The sequence below is a fragment of the Varroa destructor genome, unplaced genomic scaffold, assembly GCF_002443255.2.
Source record: "Varroa destructor unplaced genomic scaffold, Vdes_3.0 BEIS01000003.1, whole genome shotgun sequence".
In the NCBI taxonomy this organism is placed as follows: Eukaryota; Metazoa; Arthropoda; class Arachnida; order Mesostigmata; family Varroidae; genus Varroa; species Varroa destructor.
In genome coordinates, this window is record NW_019211456.1 from 29,439,455 (window position 1) to 29,456,560 (window position 17,106).

Consider the following 17,106-nt stretch of genomic DNA (forward strand, 5'->3'; position numbering starts at 1 on the left):
CCTCCTTCTGCCATCCGAAGGCAAGCAGACACCCCACACATACAGCTCAGAATATACAGCGGGATGCACACACAGAGAGACATACGCGCTTTTCCTTACACACTCAAGCTTCTACTTTCACTACAGTCAGGCGAATATCTTCCCTATAAAACATACATACAAAGTTGAGACATTCACGCTTCCTCGTACGCACACATGCACACACATGTACACCCTGACGCATGCCAATAGACCACACAGAGAGCGGCGTACACAGTCACTCGGTCTGAGTAAGTGTTGAATCCACAGACAGACACACACAGACAGATAAACAGCGCTATCGACCGACCACACATGCACACAACATAGTGGCGTACACAGGACCCCCATACAAGCACAAGGTTGATTCTCCAATGTTTCCTACCCTTGAGCACTGGTTAGGCCGACGCGCGCTCGCAGGCATAGAACGTACGAAAGCGAAGGCAAGGGACCCATCACTGAATGCTGCTGTGGACTCTAGCTAGCTACCAAATGGATTTCGGCTTTAGGTCACTGAGGGCGCCACCAACGACATTTGGCAGAGTGCGAAGTTAATTTAAAGACGGAGCCGGTGCTGCTGGCTGGTACGTCGTGAATTGAAAAAAGAGGGAGACGAGGACGAAAGCGTGTCTGGTGACACAGAGGAAGGGAACTAGGGGCTGAGTGAACTGAGGGTAAAAAGGGAGAAAAAGGCGGTGTGCGAATGAAGAAATTCTAGTGAAAAGGACGCACAAAAAGTAAGAGCACAATGTGAGGTAGAACGATCTGAAGCAAATATGAACAATCAGAATGAACATAGAGGGAGCTTTGAGAGGTGAGGAAGAGACTAAGAGTGGAGGAGAGCTACTTTAGCTGTGGCTTCCTGTCAAGGTGGAAGCTGTATCCACCAGTCGCCGTGGCCTGTCTGCCTCTTCGCAGCAAAAACGACTTCGGATAGTGAAGGGACGTTAAATATTTAACCTAACTTCAACAGCCACATCAACAAGAGCAAAAATACCCCACAATATGCCCTAAATCTTCTTAAATCTATCACGCCAAAAAAGAAATCTATGCAATGGTAAACCGCTGGCTCTGTTACGGCTTTGTAGACATGAAAATAAACTGAATAGGACCGTGGGAACCTTAGAAATGACGTAATAAACAGCTTAAACAGCTTCTTCGTGAATAGATACTTAATTATACGCATCCATGCCACACGGCGCATAAATAGATACCTTTACTGGAGTCACAACCCTTGCAAACGTTATAGAGTCTTTTTGAACGGCGGCCACTTAAAAAGAACTCAGTCACTTAGAGTTAAGATGAAAGGTATTCATCTGAAGTATCTTAAGTACCGAAATGCACCAGGATATTGATAATGAGTATCCGCAAACACGGGCTAAAATCGAGCGGGATTAGTTTTTATTAGTGAAAAACCACAACGCACTAGTGTTGATCATTTAGTATTGATTTGCGGACAAAAAGCTTTGCCTTCAGCTATTTCGACTGCTGCTCGAGATGTCATTGACGGTCTTTCGAACAACTAATTTTTATAAATATCAGTCCCCCACTAGCCGAAACATCACAAACAACAAATAATCTTTCACAAAGGTTACAACAACAATATATTCTATGGCATATATCGCATGATCCTACAACTAAATTGAACGTCCTCTAGCAGTAGCTAATATTAGCATATTGCATGCGCATATAGCGTTATACCTACAAGTATAGTGATCATTTATAAAATGATTAATCTTAAATTCACGTGTCACTAGTCTCCATATGAACCTAACATGATCCTTTTTATCCACATGCCACAACCGCGTATAACCTCTTTTGTCGGACGTTGCTGCTGCTGTTGGTGATAGCAGATGATCTATATGGATCTGGCAAAAAGCTGGTGGAGATATTTGTGGTAAAGCGAAGAATGAGTAAGCAGTCCCCAATTCAGCGATCTGCCATGGATGCCTCAATGTTTCTTTTCGCCTCATACTATTTTTCCGCCCCAACCCATACTCCATCGTCCCCGTTGTTGCTGCCCGGTTGCTTTTTTGCGTGGTTGGCAAATAAGTACCTTCTTCCTCTTACCTCTACTGCTCGTGCTGTGGCAAAGGCAGCGGCTTTCCTTTTTCCCTCCGGCGTTCATGTAACACTTACAAACGGCTCAGCGGAGCCGCCAGCCCGACACTGCTCATGCACACTGCGCTTCACTAGTCAACTAGCAAAGTCGGCCCGGCCAGGCACGACTAAGCTGAACTGAGGCCGACGGTAAACTGGGGGTACGCCAGGTCTGTGGGGTAGCCGTGGCATGGAGGCCAGTCGAGGGTTGATTCCCAGGGGGCAGGGGAAGGGGGCGCTCTCTTTCTACTTTTAGCCCTGTCTCTCTGCTGCAAATGCGGCAAGAGTTTGTAACACAGTAGCCGTAGCAGCAGTACCCCCATGGCGCAGGAATATGTAAAAGTGGTAGAAAAGACGTCAAGAGCTGTACAAGTAATGGTGCCGCTTCTGATGCTGCCGCAATAGTGCGACTGACTGCTGGCAGTCCTCCTTACCAGGCGGTTGTTGGCGTCAGTAAAGGAACCACATTTGAACGAGGGCCGTTTCTTTGTTTCCCTGCCTTGATCCAGGTTCTCTACCAGTACTACCAGAACTACGAAACGAGAACTGAAGGAATTCGGACGCAGGACAGGGCCTCATGGTGGGCTACCACGCAGCAGTAGCCGCCGCAGTGCAAAGCTAGGCCAACGAGTCTGCAAGCGACTGCTTGTCTACTTGCTCGAACAAAACGAAAAAAGGTGCTGTGACGAATAGAAAAATTGCGCTTATGATTTCTTTCCCGTTTGCCCTCTCCACCATTTTCCGCACCTCTTCCTCTTCAATGCTCAGTACCCGGAAGGGCCAGCTGCAGCTTTTGGTGTGAGGGCATCGAGTATTATTCGGGACCGTAGAGAACCGCAGGCCGCGGGGGACAAAAATGCAGACATATATCCGTATCATTTAAGCGGCGGTACCCTCACAGTTACAAGCGTACTCTCACATAGATAAATCCACACCTACAGAGCCAGACGGAAGCTAGCAGGGGACTGAAGTGCAAGTATTCCTTGCAATATCACCAACAGCACTTCCACTGGCTGCCGCAGCGGTAGCTGCAGCAGTTTCAATGTTGCGGGCCTCTGCAAGACTCCTCTGAGGAATTGCCGATATTCGTTTCCTCCCCGGGTGGTCTAACCTTTTAACTTGCATTCCCCGATTGGGAGGTCGACCGGACAAACGGTTGACGAACCCGGTGCGACGTGCACGAGTCTTCAGCTGGGCACGAGCGTGCACTACGGCTTGTACAGAAAGAGGCGAAAAAACGGAGAGGGGATAATAGAAGAAGGAAAATGATGACGATGACGAGGCACGAATGGACGCGCGGTTGCCAGGTCAGAGCGACGGCGTTCTCTATCACTCAGTTGAAATCCCTGAACTTTTTCTGGTATTCAAATTCTCTATTTATGACAAAAGCAACGAGAGTGCCAGCCAGGCTTGCAAGATAAGTAATCGTAGAAAGTGGCTTGTTTTCTCAATGTCGGGTACTGTTTCTCGATTCGATTTATGCGAATACCGAAAAGTTGAGTCGCAGTAGACGCTAACTTGAGTGTATCTAATATATAGTAGAATAATCGCATACTTGAGCGCTAGACGAATTTATAACATTCTAAAGATTTGACAAGTTTACTTTGGATGACAGATTACAGTTAGTTGAGGATTTTTCTGCGTTAGTCAACATATCTAATTTGCTATTGTTGACGTCTTTCAAGGGCCTTCTGGCGTTCCTCTTCGTCCAACTCAACGTGAATTACGTTCCCACGGCTGATCGTCAATCTTGCTTTAATTGCTATCAGTATAAAGCTTAACCTTAACAATTACTCGTGCATTTAGCTTCGTTTGTTACTCATGCAGCGTAGCCTGTTGTATGGACCAAAAACACAAAGGTACTTTGTCTAAAATGCTTTCCTACACAACAAAAATATGTATGCGTGTTCTGCCGAATGAACATCTTCATCGGTAAGGACACACAGTAACGAATTCCGTATTGCTTGATACATATAGCGAGAGCATCATATGTTACGAGATAGATATTAGATTTAAGCGGCTCTCCCTGGCTCTTATCGGTTCGAATTGACTAACTGGTGCATTATATTAATTGTAGGAACGCATAAATTGTTTTCTAGAATTTTAACAATATCTAACTTCGAAAACAAGGGCTCGCGAGAAACAAAACCTTTTTTCTGTTGGTCGTAATGGCTTGCTGTGAAAGTCGTTTATTGACTTTATGAATAGCCGATACTGAGATGCGATTAGGTAAAATGTAGTGACTTTTCAATCACAACCACACCGATGCGCTGGGTCTTCACCCTCAAACAAGACCTCCGGAGCGGAGAGCGAACAGCACAAGACGACAAATCGGAACAAGTTACATTGTCTGAATGTTTTTTTTTGTTTGACGCAATAAAACAGTGTTGAACGGCACTAGTAACCGTATAGAGTGATCTCTGGTAATGATATTAACAAAATTACAGCAAACAAAGGGTGAAAATAAAGCAAAGTTGAAAAAGTTAAAACGTCACCGTCTCCTCCAAGTTGGCTTTGACTCAGCAGAATATATGGGCGGTCTGCCGTGAACAGCATAACTAAAAACTGGGTCTTAACAGTTAACTCTAGCTTATTCACCTGTCACTCCTATTGGTTTATGAATTGTTGGTTAAATAAATTATCTTTACTAATGAAAAGCGCGAGATTTATCTGTATTAGCGAGCTACAGTTATTATACCGTGCAAAAGCAGATGGCAGAACTTTTCCCTTCGGTCAAGTCGACCACTGGATGGGGCTGAGGGAAGTTATAAACAGACTGAAACAGCGGATAAGCTCCGGAGGGTGCTGTGCTAGTGGCTCAACACATAACGAATGGTAACAGAAACCGCTCCGAACACCGCTGTCGACATCGTGCACCAAGAGGGTACATGACCCAAGTTGTGGGCAGGAGCTTCAATTAACTGGTAGTTAGAGCCCGTCGATACCACTCTGCTTCATAGTGGCAGCTATCACTACGACGGCAACGCGTGAAGAGCGCCAAACAATTTGCTAAGAATTAACAAAGGAAGTGTCGGAGGGCAGAGGCCGAAAACAGCCAACAAAGTGTGACGCAGAAATTACCAAGAACGAGTTGACAGTGACAAACATATCCTACGGTCGGCATGCGTCTCATTTTGTTTCGGTATCGAACCCCACTTAGACGACTAGCAATGATTTCGTCTCTGAGATCGATATCGAAATAGACAAAGAAGGAAATGCTTCGAACTAACCAATATATCGAGCAATTCATCCCTGTAATTCTTTACCCTTTCAGTATATGTTAGCAGCAAATAAACAAAGACGGCGTCGCACAATAACGTTCAAATACTGAAGAGATAGAGGGCTGGTGTTGTCGAAAAACTATTTCTCCAGGTGGCTTTATAGGAAATTTTATAATAACTACAAGAAACAAGACGAATCTAATGAATAAAGTGTACATAAAAAAGCGAAAGAGAAAATATGCGGGAGAAAAATTATGTTTATTGCAAAATGTCAAAAAATGTTCCCTGGAAAAATGCACGCTCTATCATCAGTTTTAGTTATGTAATTATAATGTTACATTTGTGTGACAACTATTTGTATTGATATATGAAACTTATAGTGTTTTCTTAATCCCTCTTGTTTTTTTTACATATTCTAGTATAGTTCAATGCGAGGAGGTTTACATGAAGTTCTGTTATTAATTAAATTTTATGTATTGATTTCTATCTAACTGTTTCCGTTTAGTTCTCGAATTAGTTAGTTTTTTTAGCAGTGCCTTTTTCTATATTCAGGCTTTAGACCTTGCAGTAGCTTATGCAGGTTCTATTATTCGTCGCTCGTTGTATCATCGTTCGTGCATGATTCCGATTCCTAGCACAAATTTTCTCTTTAAATTATTCATTTATTCTTCAATTGGCAATGAGAACCCATTTTTTAGTGAATTCATCGCCGTTAGTATGTCAAGTGTCCGTCAGATGGCGCCACTAGTAGCGACGAGAAGTTGATGACACTCAAGTGGCTGGAAAACGAAGCTGATTTTAACCAAGATTGTTATCTGACGTTACCTCTTCGAGAATTACAAGGGAAAAAGAATTTATGATAATAGGTAACAACGTTTTCGTATCGAACAGAAATTTTCTATGGGGGATTATCAAAATTATTATTACCTAATCAAACCTCGTTGCTCGTCATTGTTCTAAAGGAAAAGGTAAGTAATATAGGAAAAATAACTATCATCTTATTTAATTTACTCATAACGAGTTGGTTATCGTGTTCCCTATCGTAGTCGGTGTATTAGCTGATTGTATCAGGAAATTACGTCCATATGAAAACGTCCATTTTCCACCAATTCAAAATGTGCACTGTATTACAGCGTATAGTATAATAATTTCAAGAATTACTTTTTGCCAATATAGCAGCGTTACATTTGTTCACGCTAGATGATTGCAATTACGAACGGAATTGTGTGTCCTTATAGCTCTTTATCAAGTAAAGATTTGGATTGTAAGTTATCGATTTGCAGTTTAATTACACCTACAAAAGATTATTTTCTCGACATTTCATGACAGAAAAAATTTAATTTTCACTTGTTCGATAGTGATAAAGATCTAATGATGCACACGTAGGAATCCATTCGCTCTTATGCATCCACGATTAAACTGTGCCATGGACTACAAGCTCTCTACTAGAGTTTATTTGAACAGCTGACTTCCAGCGAATCCAAATTGCCATTCACCTGCGGTGTGGTTGTCTCTTTCCTAAAGCTATGGCAGTTCATCTAAAGCCTTAGAAATAAATGTTAACACCAAATGCAAATAGATTCAGAACCGTCGTATTTATGGTCAAAATTTCATAGAAACACCTAAAGTTTTTCTCCATGTGTAGCAAACCCATTCAGTTACTAGTCCTTCATCTACTGTAAAAAAACTAACACGTTGCAGTGATCTGCTCGCCTTCTTTTAACCATAATGCTTGTTCTCTTCGTTCGCGAATAATTAGCACTGATATGCAGGCTGTTCACACAATTTGTTCAACACTTTTCCTGTTTAATTCAATTTTTTTTATCCCGTCTTGTTCCGATATGACACGGTACGCACCATTCAGCGCTATATAAACATACATATAAGCAAATAAATAGATCCAACAAAACACATTTCGAGCAACACCCACTCAGCCAGCCGTCCCGACCAATTCAGAGCAGTCAGCCGCTACCGCACTACCATAGGCACATATAATAGTGCTCACACAATGAGACCCTTTGGTGTTTCCCTTCCTCCACCCGAGCTGTTTCTATATGTGAGAAGCGCAGGCGCATTCGGTAGCAGGCCAGCCGTTACCGGCCCCAGTTCTTGTGCCAAGCTCTTGGTTTTCTTCCACTTCGTCTTTTTCGCTAGCATCGTTGTCTGCTGCTCCTTCCTCTTCTTCTGAGAAGATCAACGGCAACAGTGGCAGCGGCCGCCATTTCTCTGTGCTCCAGCAGCCTTCACAACCGCCCTGAATCTTCTTCTACTACGTCTGCTCCTTCGACTCCTGTGATCCTGTGAGCAACACAAGGAGTATGGGCAGGAAGAGAAGAACGAAGATGACGACCAACGACCGAGGAACCTAGCCAGCGACTGAGCGGCAGGAGATGGTTGGAAGGCTCGTCGCGGAGGGCGTTGTTGGGAATGAATGCCTCGGACGTGCAAGGACTTGCAGGGGCAGTCGAGCAGGCAGGGAGAGGAGGCAACAAAAGCAGGCAGCCCATAGCCATGGTCGTGGCGATGGGTTCAAGCAAGTAGGCATGCCAACGCAAACCGAACCGAACTAAGGCAGGGGACCTGCGGCGGCTACCCTGAACTTGGTTCCCAGCAACCCGCTTATGCTGGCCCGGTGTTAGGCCCCTGCGCCCTCTGGGTTTCGTACCACGTCTTCGCTTCTCGCGTTCCCGTTCTCCATTTCCCTTTGCTGCCTGCCACAGCAAGGCTGTTTCTACTACTGCTGTTCCTGCTCATGTTGGGAGCGGTGGGGTAGTGAAGTGCTACGGACGCTGTCGCTGCCACAACCGCCGTCGCTCCTGCCGCTGGTGTTCCTCAGCATGGCTGTCGTGTCGCCTCCTTGTTCTTCTCCAGCCCACCTCGATATGCCCATCGGCGGAACCCAGGCAGCGGTAACGGCAGTTGCCATCACCCCAGGGTTTTTCGCATTCTCGCTTACCCTGCTGGCCGGGCCGTTCGTCTACCAGTCAGCCGCTATAAGTTCTCCCCAAAGATTCTACTATCCAAGGGAATAGCAGCAGGAACAGCACATCCGACCCTCGGCCCAACCAGCTTGAGCTTCCTTTTGTCGCTGCAGCTTCCCCTGTGCACTATGAGACTACAACTGCGATCCGCAGCATTACCACTGCTACAGCTGCCATTGTTGCTACGATGAAGGCAAGCAAGCTATGCCAAACGAGCCATGACCGTATCTTGTGGTCGAACCAACGCTGCCATCCACCGACTGACAGTCACCATATGGGACAGACAGACAGACAGATAGACAGGACTTGAAGTAAGACAAATATAGAAACTGTATGAGGGCCAAAAAACCGGATTCGTTGCAGACGGGCGACACCAACGACTGTAAGGTCATGTAAATATATGATAATTCAGAATAAACAATAACTTAAGTGAGTATGGGTTAGAGTGTAGCTACTCTAGGCAGGTGACAATTAGAAACGCGTAAATGTTAATGACGTCTTAAGTTTATTGGGCATAGCTGTTTAGATGCGACTTTTTTTTTGTGAGAAGATCGAAATGCCTCAAGATTGTTCTGAAAACCTTTAGCTGTTGCTTCTTTCTTCGTCTGAGGCAATCCGTCTCAGCAGGGTAAACGAGGCTGCGTTGACCCATGTCCTGGCGCTCCCAGCGCCAACCGTTAAGTTTCTACATGCGATGCTTCTTTCAACGTTCATTTCTCAAAACTTCTTTATTTATTAGTCATGACATTTCAGGCCAGTCGCCCATTTGTCAAGACAAAACTCCCAGCACACAGTGTTGCAAATGTTCGCAATAAGTATAATTGCTAGAGTTTTTCCTTTATGATTTACCATAACAATAATATAATAATATACATATATGTCACCGGGCTAAACAATTGACTTAATAACGAACCTATGTATAATACTATTTTTTGTATTGTCGCACGAATGACTGAGGCGCTTAAGTAACGTAAATAGTTTATCTGTTGATTGAAAAGTTTAATCAATAGTTAAGAGAGACAATTCGTTTTCAAAATTTTTCCCAGGAAACTTTTGGGGCAATTGCCTCCGCTAATCAGATTAAACATCTTTCGAATATCGATCAATGAAAAATTTCCGTTTTCGAAATGGTATGCTTCTAGCAAGTGCTATCAAAGGTAACAACTCTCTTATGCTTAATAACCTCTAACCCTAATAGGTTCTTCTAACAGAATCTTCAAGGATAATAAAAAGCAAGTATTGCCAGACTAACTGTGTCTTCAGCATAGCTATATCACATAGTACTTGCTATAACGTTCGTAAAGGCGTAACTTTATCGAGAATTTAATCACAGTTTTTGTTATTCTGAGACTAACTGACCAGTTTGTAAAGCAGTTAAGCAGGTTGATAAAAGTCAACATTTTTAAGTAAATCAAATCCGTTACGAAATTATAGTCTCGCAATGAACCTTTTTTCATAATTACCTTTACGAAGCCATAATGACACGTAAGTTACCTATGATTAAGCCGATAGTATCCCTACTCTGGTTGGTACGATTGGTGCATTTACTCGATACGATATTAATAACAGCTGTAAATATAGGTACAAAAACTTTGCCGCAAATAGGTTAGCACCTATTTGATCACATAGTGCGTGACAACAACAAACAGATAACGGCACAATCATACAGAACAGACTACACATGTATGGCCTTCTACTACGTCCTGTCTCGTACCCATTTACTCTGGTACTTCATTATTCTTTCTCGCCTTATCAGCCGTAAGCCTTTTCGCTTGACATAACTACTAGCAAAAGCGCGAAGTGACGCCGTCTCATCTTCTAACACGCACCACGAAAAACGGGTGCGTTTCTTCGACCTCCAGCGACCTTCGCACACAACCGCGCCGGCAGCCACAATTACAGAGAAGAAACTCAACTGGGCACGGCCTTGACGCGGTGATTCGGACGCGCCTGGAGGCCCGTTTATGAAAAGACTTCTGTCTGGTCTCTCCCCTGTCCTTCCAATCCCTCGGATTCGTCAAAGGCATTGACCTGACTCGACAACCATCAGCAAGTCGCCGCTCCCATTCTAATCTTTCTCTTTCTTTTCAGTCTTTATTCTCTGGCTGCCCCTCCGTGAGGAGAGGCCCCTCTCCCTATCCAAACCCTATGCGCCATGCGCTATCTCTTTCCAAGTGATTCGATCCCTTGCCCACTCGACCGGCCTCAGCCCTCATCCCGAACTCCATCGTAAGCACAACCCAGAAACAAGCTATCCAAATGGGTGGCGGCCGCCGCTGCCGCTATTGCCACAACTTTGATTTGGCCGTTGTCGACAAGTGAGGGAGTGAAACGAAGAACAGTAGATTCAACCTTAGCTATGCTCTGCGCATGTCTGCCGGCAGCCACGCCAGACCAAATTGGGCAAGTTTGGGCCGCCTGTCAGGTCGATTTGGGCTGGGTTGGTCTTTCGCCGTGGAAAAGCTGCTATGGGCTACTAGGACAGGAGTTTCTCGATGTTGGCTTTAACGTGTACCTCCGAGAAAGCTCCCTATTACTCCCCATTCTACGCCCATCTGTATCCCCCAGTTGTAGCTGTCGCATTTCATGTTTACCTGGCTGCCTGCCTGCCTGCCTCACTGTTAGTCGCTGCGCTGTCTCAGCTTGAGCTCCGAAACTGAGAGGTCCAGGTGCGATAGAGCTCTCGAGCTTCGGCGGAGACACGAGCACCGATTGATGACTACGGCAACAGTGGCCACGGCAGCCAGGCCTACAATAACAGCAATGAGAGCAATAAAGACGAAGAATGCTTTCTTCTTCATCCTCTTCTGTTACTCAAGTATCCAATAGGGGCACCGGCGGTAGTAGTGGTTGGGGGTAGCGGCATTGCCTCGAGAGATATGGGCGGCAACTTCGCATCCTAAGCGGAGGTCGAAAACTACTCAACTGATGCGCTGCTATTGGATATAGCTAACAAAGAGCTACAGAAATATCTTAGTCGGTTCGGTTTACTAGTAGCAATTGCGAAGTATTATCATTTAAAATCAATAAGCCTGGGCTAACAAAGCTACGACGAAAGAAAAGATTGAATTTACTCAAACTTAGAAATGCTTTAAATAGGATTTGATACAGAAGTATGCTCTTTACTGTCTGTATATTATCTTCAGTTATACTCCACTTGACCGATTATTTGTGGAGGACACTTGCTTTTATTGTATTCATTAAATAGATAAATGATGGCTATAAAATTTGCAAATGCATCCAGTCGCCCCATGATTGTCCAAGAACATATCTGAAGTTTATACTATGTCTATTATATGTTAGTGAACCAATGGGGATTACTTTGGTCCATTAAAATTTATCCTTTGGCAGGTGCACAATAAGTTACCAATTTACTTGCAACTAGTGAAAAATCCCTACATTATACAGCCATACCTGACATTCAGCATGCTCAACCGATATAGCCTAAATATGGGACTCTTTACCTAATGGATAATTGAGCAATTCTAATTGCGCAGTTGCCATATCACTAGTCGCTAACCCTTTTTCTTCACCCAGTTTCTGCTTCCTCCCGCCCATCCCTTTCGACTATTGCCTCTAGCCAACGAACCCTTCAGCCGAATCACCGCTGCGCTCGTCCCCTCACGCGGATCATCGGGTTAAAATGCGTAACTATTGCACCTTTGGACATCCCCCCCTCTCTTTTACATCATCTAATACTCGACGGCGACGTTGATCGCTACCAGCTGCCGGCATTCCAACTGCTGTTTCAAGCTCTATTCACTCGACGGTACTGGACCACTAGTTTACACCTCCGATTGCTTTTTTCCTCGCTTTCTCCGTACGAGTATCAAGTATTCCGAGCTTCTCAAGCGGCGTCTGCTCCACTTTATCTCAAACAGTCGTTTCCCACAGCATTTATTGTTCGCGCCAGCATCTTCGTCGTCACCGCCTCAGCGTTCTCGTCCCGCCGTTGAAAACCGCATCTAAGTTGGCTCACCCGTTAAAAAGCTCTATTGCTACTACTGCTAGCGCCACATTTCCGTAGCACGCTACTGCGCCGCTATCTTACTGTAAGGCCGTCACCGCTACCCCTTGATATTGCCGCCAGCCACTCTAGCGCTCCATTGCGCATCGTCGTCGTCGTCGTCGGCGGCGGCAGCTCCCGCTCTGCACACCTCCGCTAGCCGCGGCGCCGTATCAAAATTTATACACCAATATACTACCACTATCACATAAGTAAGCCGGCTAAACATAAGACACTGCTGAGAAAAGCAGAGCGCAAGCACTGCCGGCAGCAGAACCCCTCCCCCTCTGTTTCATTCTCACTCTCGCCCGTCTCCCTTTCTCGTCCCCGCTCTTGTCTGTGCCCAGTAAATGGACGGCAATAGTGAGAAGAAGAACGGAGTGAGCGTGAAGAATGCTAAAATTGAGAGAGAGAAGAGATGGCAGTTCGTGAGCAGCACCGCCATCGGTTAGCCATCCAGCGAGTCTCGGCCACAGCTGAAGAACAATTGGGAAGAAGGGAGACAGTGTGTGGGTTTTGGAGAGACTGCTCCTAGCGAAACGGGGGATGGTTTTCAGAGGGGAAAACTTACAAGGCTTTGCAGAGCGAGAGCAGCTAAGAGAGTGTTAAGAGCGAACCACGAACAGGAGCAGGAACAAGAAGCGGTTGTTTGAGTGGCCAAACGACCGGCCACCAAGTGAAGACGGCGATGAAGGCGCACGGGGGGCTGCAGCAGGCGCTGACAGTACCGTTGTTTATGCCCTTCTGGCAGGCGACAAGCGGCTCTCCGGCCTGATTTCATCGCGTTGACGGCAGCAACACAACGGTGGCAGGCAACGACGGTGATGGTGGCGGAGCCGTGGGCCATGGGCCATGTCCATCCAGCCAGCGAAGAGAACTTAGCGGCGTAAGAGCTTGGGTTTCCTCAATCCTCTCTCCAACCCTAGCCCTATTCTCCTTTCCGTTCCCCGCTAGTTGCCATGTGTTTCCTTGTGCCTCTTGCGGGCCTGCCCCGCCTTCTTCATGTCGTCCGCCACTCGGCCGACCGGTTGGTCGCGCCACCTCCTGTTCGTTCGTCCATCTATAGAGAACTTACCGTCCTGTCTCCAGCCGCCGGCTGCATGTTGCTATTGCTCGGTCCTGCATGGCGCCGCGCGCTTTTCTTTTCTCTCTCATGCATTCGCGTTGTTGTCGACAATGACCGACCGAGGGCGCCACCCGTGGCCTTCCGCCATTTGACTGCTCAGCTGTGCAATGGGAAAGCCGATCAGCTGGTACGACGACGGCGGCGACGCAGAAGACAAGGAGTGCAACAACAAGGAAAGCAAGCACCACCGGCTGCCGGTTAACAGGCAGACGAGCTGCTGCTGGTCTTCACCGAGAGTGTGTTCGTGTCTGTGAGGCGCGTTGACTGAATGTTCGTACGCTTTCTCACTCACGCGGAGGCCAGTGGTGAGACGAAAGTGAGGCGATAGAGACGGAGATGGCGGTGAGAGCGGAAGTGGCAGCGGCCGCGGCGACTTCAGCAGCGGCTGTGGCGGCGGCGCCGACAATGGCACAGGCACCAGGTCACGGGAGGGAACAATTTTGGCAATGGTGAAGGGTGCTATCCGCCCGCCTGCCTGCTTCGCTCGCTCACTCATTCGTTCGTTCTTTCGCTACTAACAGCTGTACAGGGAGCTATCTTACCCCCTCCCCAATCTCCACTCATCCTCTACGAAGACGAAGACGACGACTATGACCAGAGTGACGACCTACTGCCGGTCGTCGCTCGCCCTGGGTGAGCATGGCTATGTTATCGCTGTATGCGTATCTGTGAATTTGCCTGCCGTTCTGTCTGGCTGTTTATCTCTCTTTTGTGTGTGTAAGCAGCCACCGCCAGCAGTGACGTCTGTGTGGCTGAGGTGTGTGTCTGTGTATGAAGAACCTTTGGGCGTAGAACTGTGTATGTTTTAGCGTATACAAGAGCGTGGCTGTTTCGGCAGTGTTGGTCTATCGTCTTTGCCTGCCAGTCCGTCGCTCTGTGTACATATCGCACCGGCATGTCTTTATGTATGTGTGACTACACATGTATGAGTGTGGCTGGGTCCCTAAGAGGCTGTGCGAGAAAAGGGAGAGAGGAAGAGTGAAAAAGCAAAGGGTACAGGAGTAACTATGGTGGATCTGGCTGTGTCGCTGACTGGCCAGCAGCCAAGGGCGCCGGGGCCGGCCAACAGGATCATCACATGTCGATCCTATTGCTGCTAGCGGCAGCTAGTCGCTTTTGGTACACACGCCTGTGATCGTATCTCGTATGGGTATTCGCTGTGTGTCACGTGTATACGGGTATTCACAGCGAGGGTCTATGTGTGGGTGTGTGTGTGCATGGCTGTGTGAGTGTTTGTGTGCATGTGTGTGTGAGTGTGTGTACTGTGTCTGTGTGTGTGTTGTGTTCCTGCGTGTGTGAGCATGCATGCATGCACGTGTGGCTGCGTGTGTGGCTGTGAATATTGCCTTGCTGCATATGTGCTGTGGTTGTGTAATGCTTTAGCTGTATCCGCTCTACTGGTCACGACTGAAAATGTAAGAGGATTCGAGGTGTAGTAGAGTCGAGTGTTTGTGTGTTAGTGTATCTTTGTTTGGTATGGATGTCTGTGGATATGTAGACCTCTTTGTATGTATGTATGTATGAGTGTAGTTGTTTCTGTGTGTGTGAGAGAGGAACTTGTCTTCGGCAGACGCATGCGCTACCCCAGTGTATTTGGTTGACGTTCGCCGGCTGCAGGCTGTGTAGCTACTTTCGCCGCTGCCACAGCCTCAGACTCCTGACGGCGCGACCGTCTCGCCGTGCTCGTCTTAGTCAGTTCAGTTGGGTTTCAGCCGCTGCCTGAGCTGTCTGCTGTTCGGTTCTACGTGGCAGCGATAGCCACGCGCCTCATCGCTTTGCCTGGCCCGGTTTGGCCTCAGCATGCCCTACCGTAACAGGCCATGCGGTGAGTACCCTAGACCTTCTCCTCACCAAAACAGCCCTTTCCAACTAAAGCAAAGCCGCGTTAGCTTACGTCGGTGGGCACGCTCAGCAGGTTCGAGTTAGAGGCTGATTCTTTACCGGCTACTGCCTTCGCCTGCTTTCATTGCTGCGGCCGCCGTCGCCGCCAGCTTGTTGTTGGGGTGACGGTAGCGGCAGCAAAGGGCTCCTTCTGCTACCGAAAGAAAGAAGCTGCGGGGGGCGTTGGTTTAGCCTGGCAGGGTTTCTCGGTTGAGGTAAAACGTTTTGCTGCAAAAGGCAGTTGGCTGGGTAGATACTCGCTTGGTTGGTTAGCTGTATTCTTACAAAGTTGTGGGCGCTGGCTCTGTCCGTCTGTCTGCGTCTGTGTGTCTATGAATGTCCGCGTATAGGGGAAACTGGCCGATGAGGACGCGCGGAGTCGGCAGCGATCGCGGCCAACAGCGTGGAAAGGTCCCCGGCAAGAGAGCGAAAAAGAAGCCGCTGCTGCCGTCGTCTTTTACGAAGGGAAGGGGTCAGCAGAAAAGCTAGTCGCTGTTTGACTGGTTAGAAGCAAACGACGAAACAATATGAGCAAAACACACTAGCCGCTCCAGAAACAGTCGGAACGCGCCGACGGCGAGGCGGCAAAAAAAGAAAGTGGGCAGGAGGCAAACACATATTTTTTGAATCAAAAAAATTTGCTTGTGATTTTCATTGATATGATTATCGTATGACTCCTGCTACAACTACAAGAGGCTGCTGCTTTTCTTTTGGCCTTCCCTGTCGCGATGGGTTAAGTTAACAAAACCGAATACGATTGCCAGGCTGCCTGTACACTTGCGAAAACGATGCTTGAAAGGAGCTAGCTATTTAACTAGGTAGACGGTCGTTGACTCAAAACACTCTATGCTATTGTACATATACTAGAAAGAATCGGTAAGGTAATGCTGCAGGTAGATCGTTGCCGGTTGGGCCCCGCTTGGATATGTATTAGGCATTCGGATGCCTGGCCAACTAGTGTAGTACGTGCATTAAAGGAAAGGGCTATTGGAGAGTGGTTGGGAAATGGTCAGAACTATTTAGCTTGGGAGATGAAGCGAGGGATGACGGGAAGCTCATCGCTTTTGGTGTTTCTCTGTTTCTTTGGCTTGGCGATTCGGCGAAGGGATGAGGACTTGCTATAGAGGCAGCGGTAAAATAGAGAGGTTGCAAAGATGAGGCAGAAAGAACGGCGAAGAGCGGCGAAGCAAAACTAGGGGAAAGCAGATGGTCCTGTGGGACAATTTGAAAGTGTGGCAGTAACTCGCTTCCTTGCAATGGCGGTCACCGAAGTGGGTAATTGGCCATTCCCTTGTCTTCTTGCTGAACGCAAAGTGGCGCGACAATTCGAAACAAACCGATGCAAATTTGAGACACGTAACAATATAGGCGAGTAGTCAGACAGCAAGGTTGGTTGCAAGTTAGCTAGATTAGCTGATTAGGGTCTAATAGCTTTCAGTACTGGTCTTGATATTTTTCCCATCTTCTCACCGTCCTTTCGCTGGCCTGCCTACGGCGCGCACGGTTTGGCCAGGGCATACAACCGACACAATGCTTATGACGTGGATGAGCCTGTCGTTATTACGAACTAGCGAAATCAACGGGGCGTTATTAGAATAGAGGGCTAGTTATTCAGGCGGCATTTTCTAAAAAAGACGGATTAGTTAATATCGTCGCTTAAGAGAGGAAATAGATCGAGGACTTACTTGACAAATTATATTGACTCATGCCACACTGACTCGTCCGGTGAAGGGTGGCAGGGAACGAGACAAAGCAAACGTCTATCAAAGTCTT

General features: G+C 47.0%; 1 long non-coding RNA gene across 8 annotated transcripts in view; it reads left to right on the forward strand.

Annotated features, from left to right (window-relative positions):
- Positions 1-17,106, forward strand: part of LOC111247373 (uncharacterized) — an 84,639-nt gene that overhangs the window by 26,478 nt on the left and 41,055 nt on the right. Inside the window, exon 1 of one of the 8 annotated variants that reach the window (XR_015323240.1) lies at positions 14,100-15,277. The exons of the other annotated variants lie outside the window; for them this stretch is intronic. This is a non-coding gene — a long non-coding RNA (uncharacterized LOC111247373). Of the gene's footprint in view, positions 1-14,099; positions 15,278-17,106 lie in introns of those variants that run through there. 8 annotated transcript variants of the gene reach the window in all.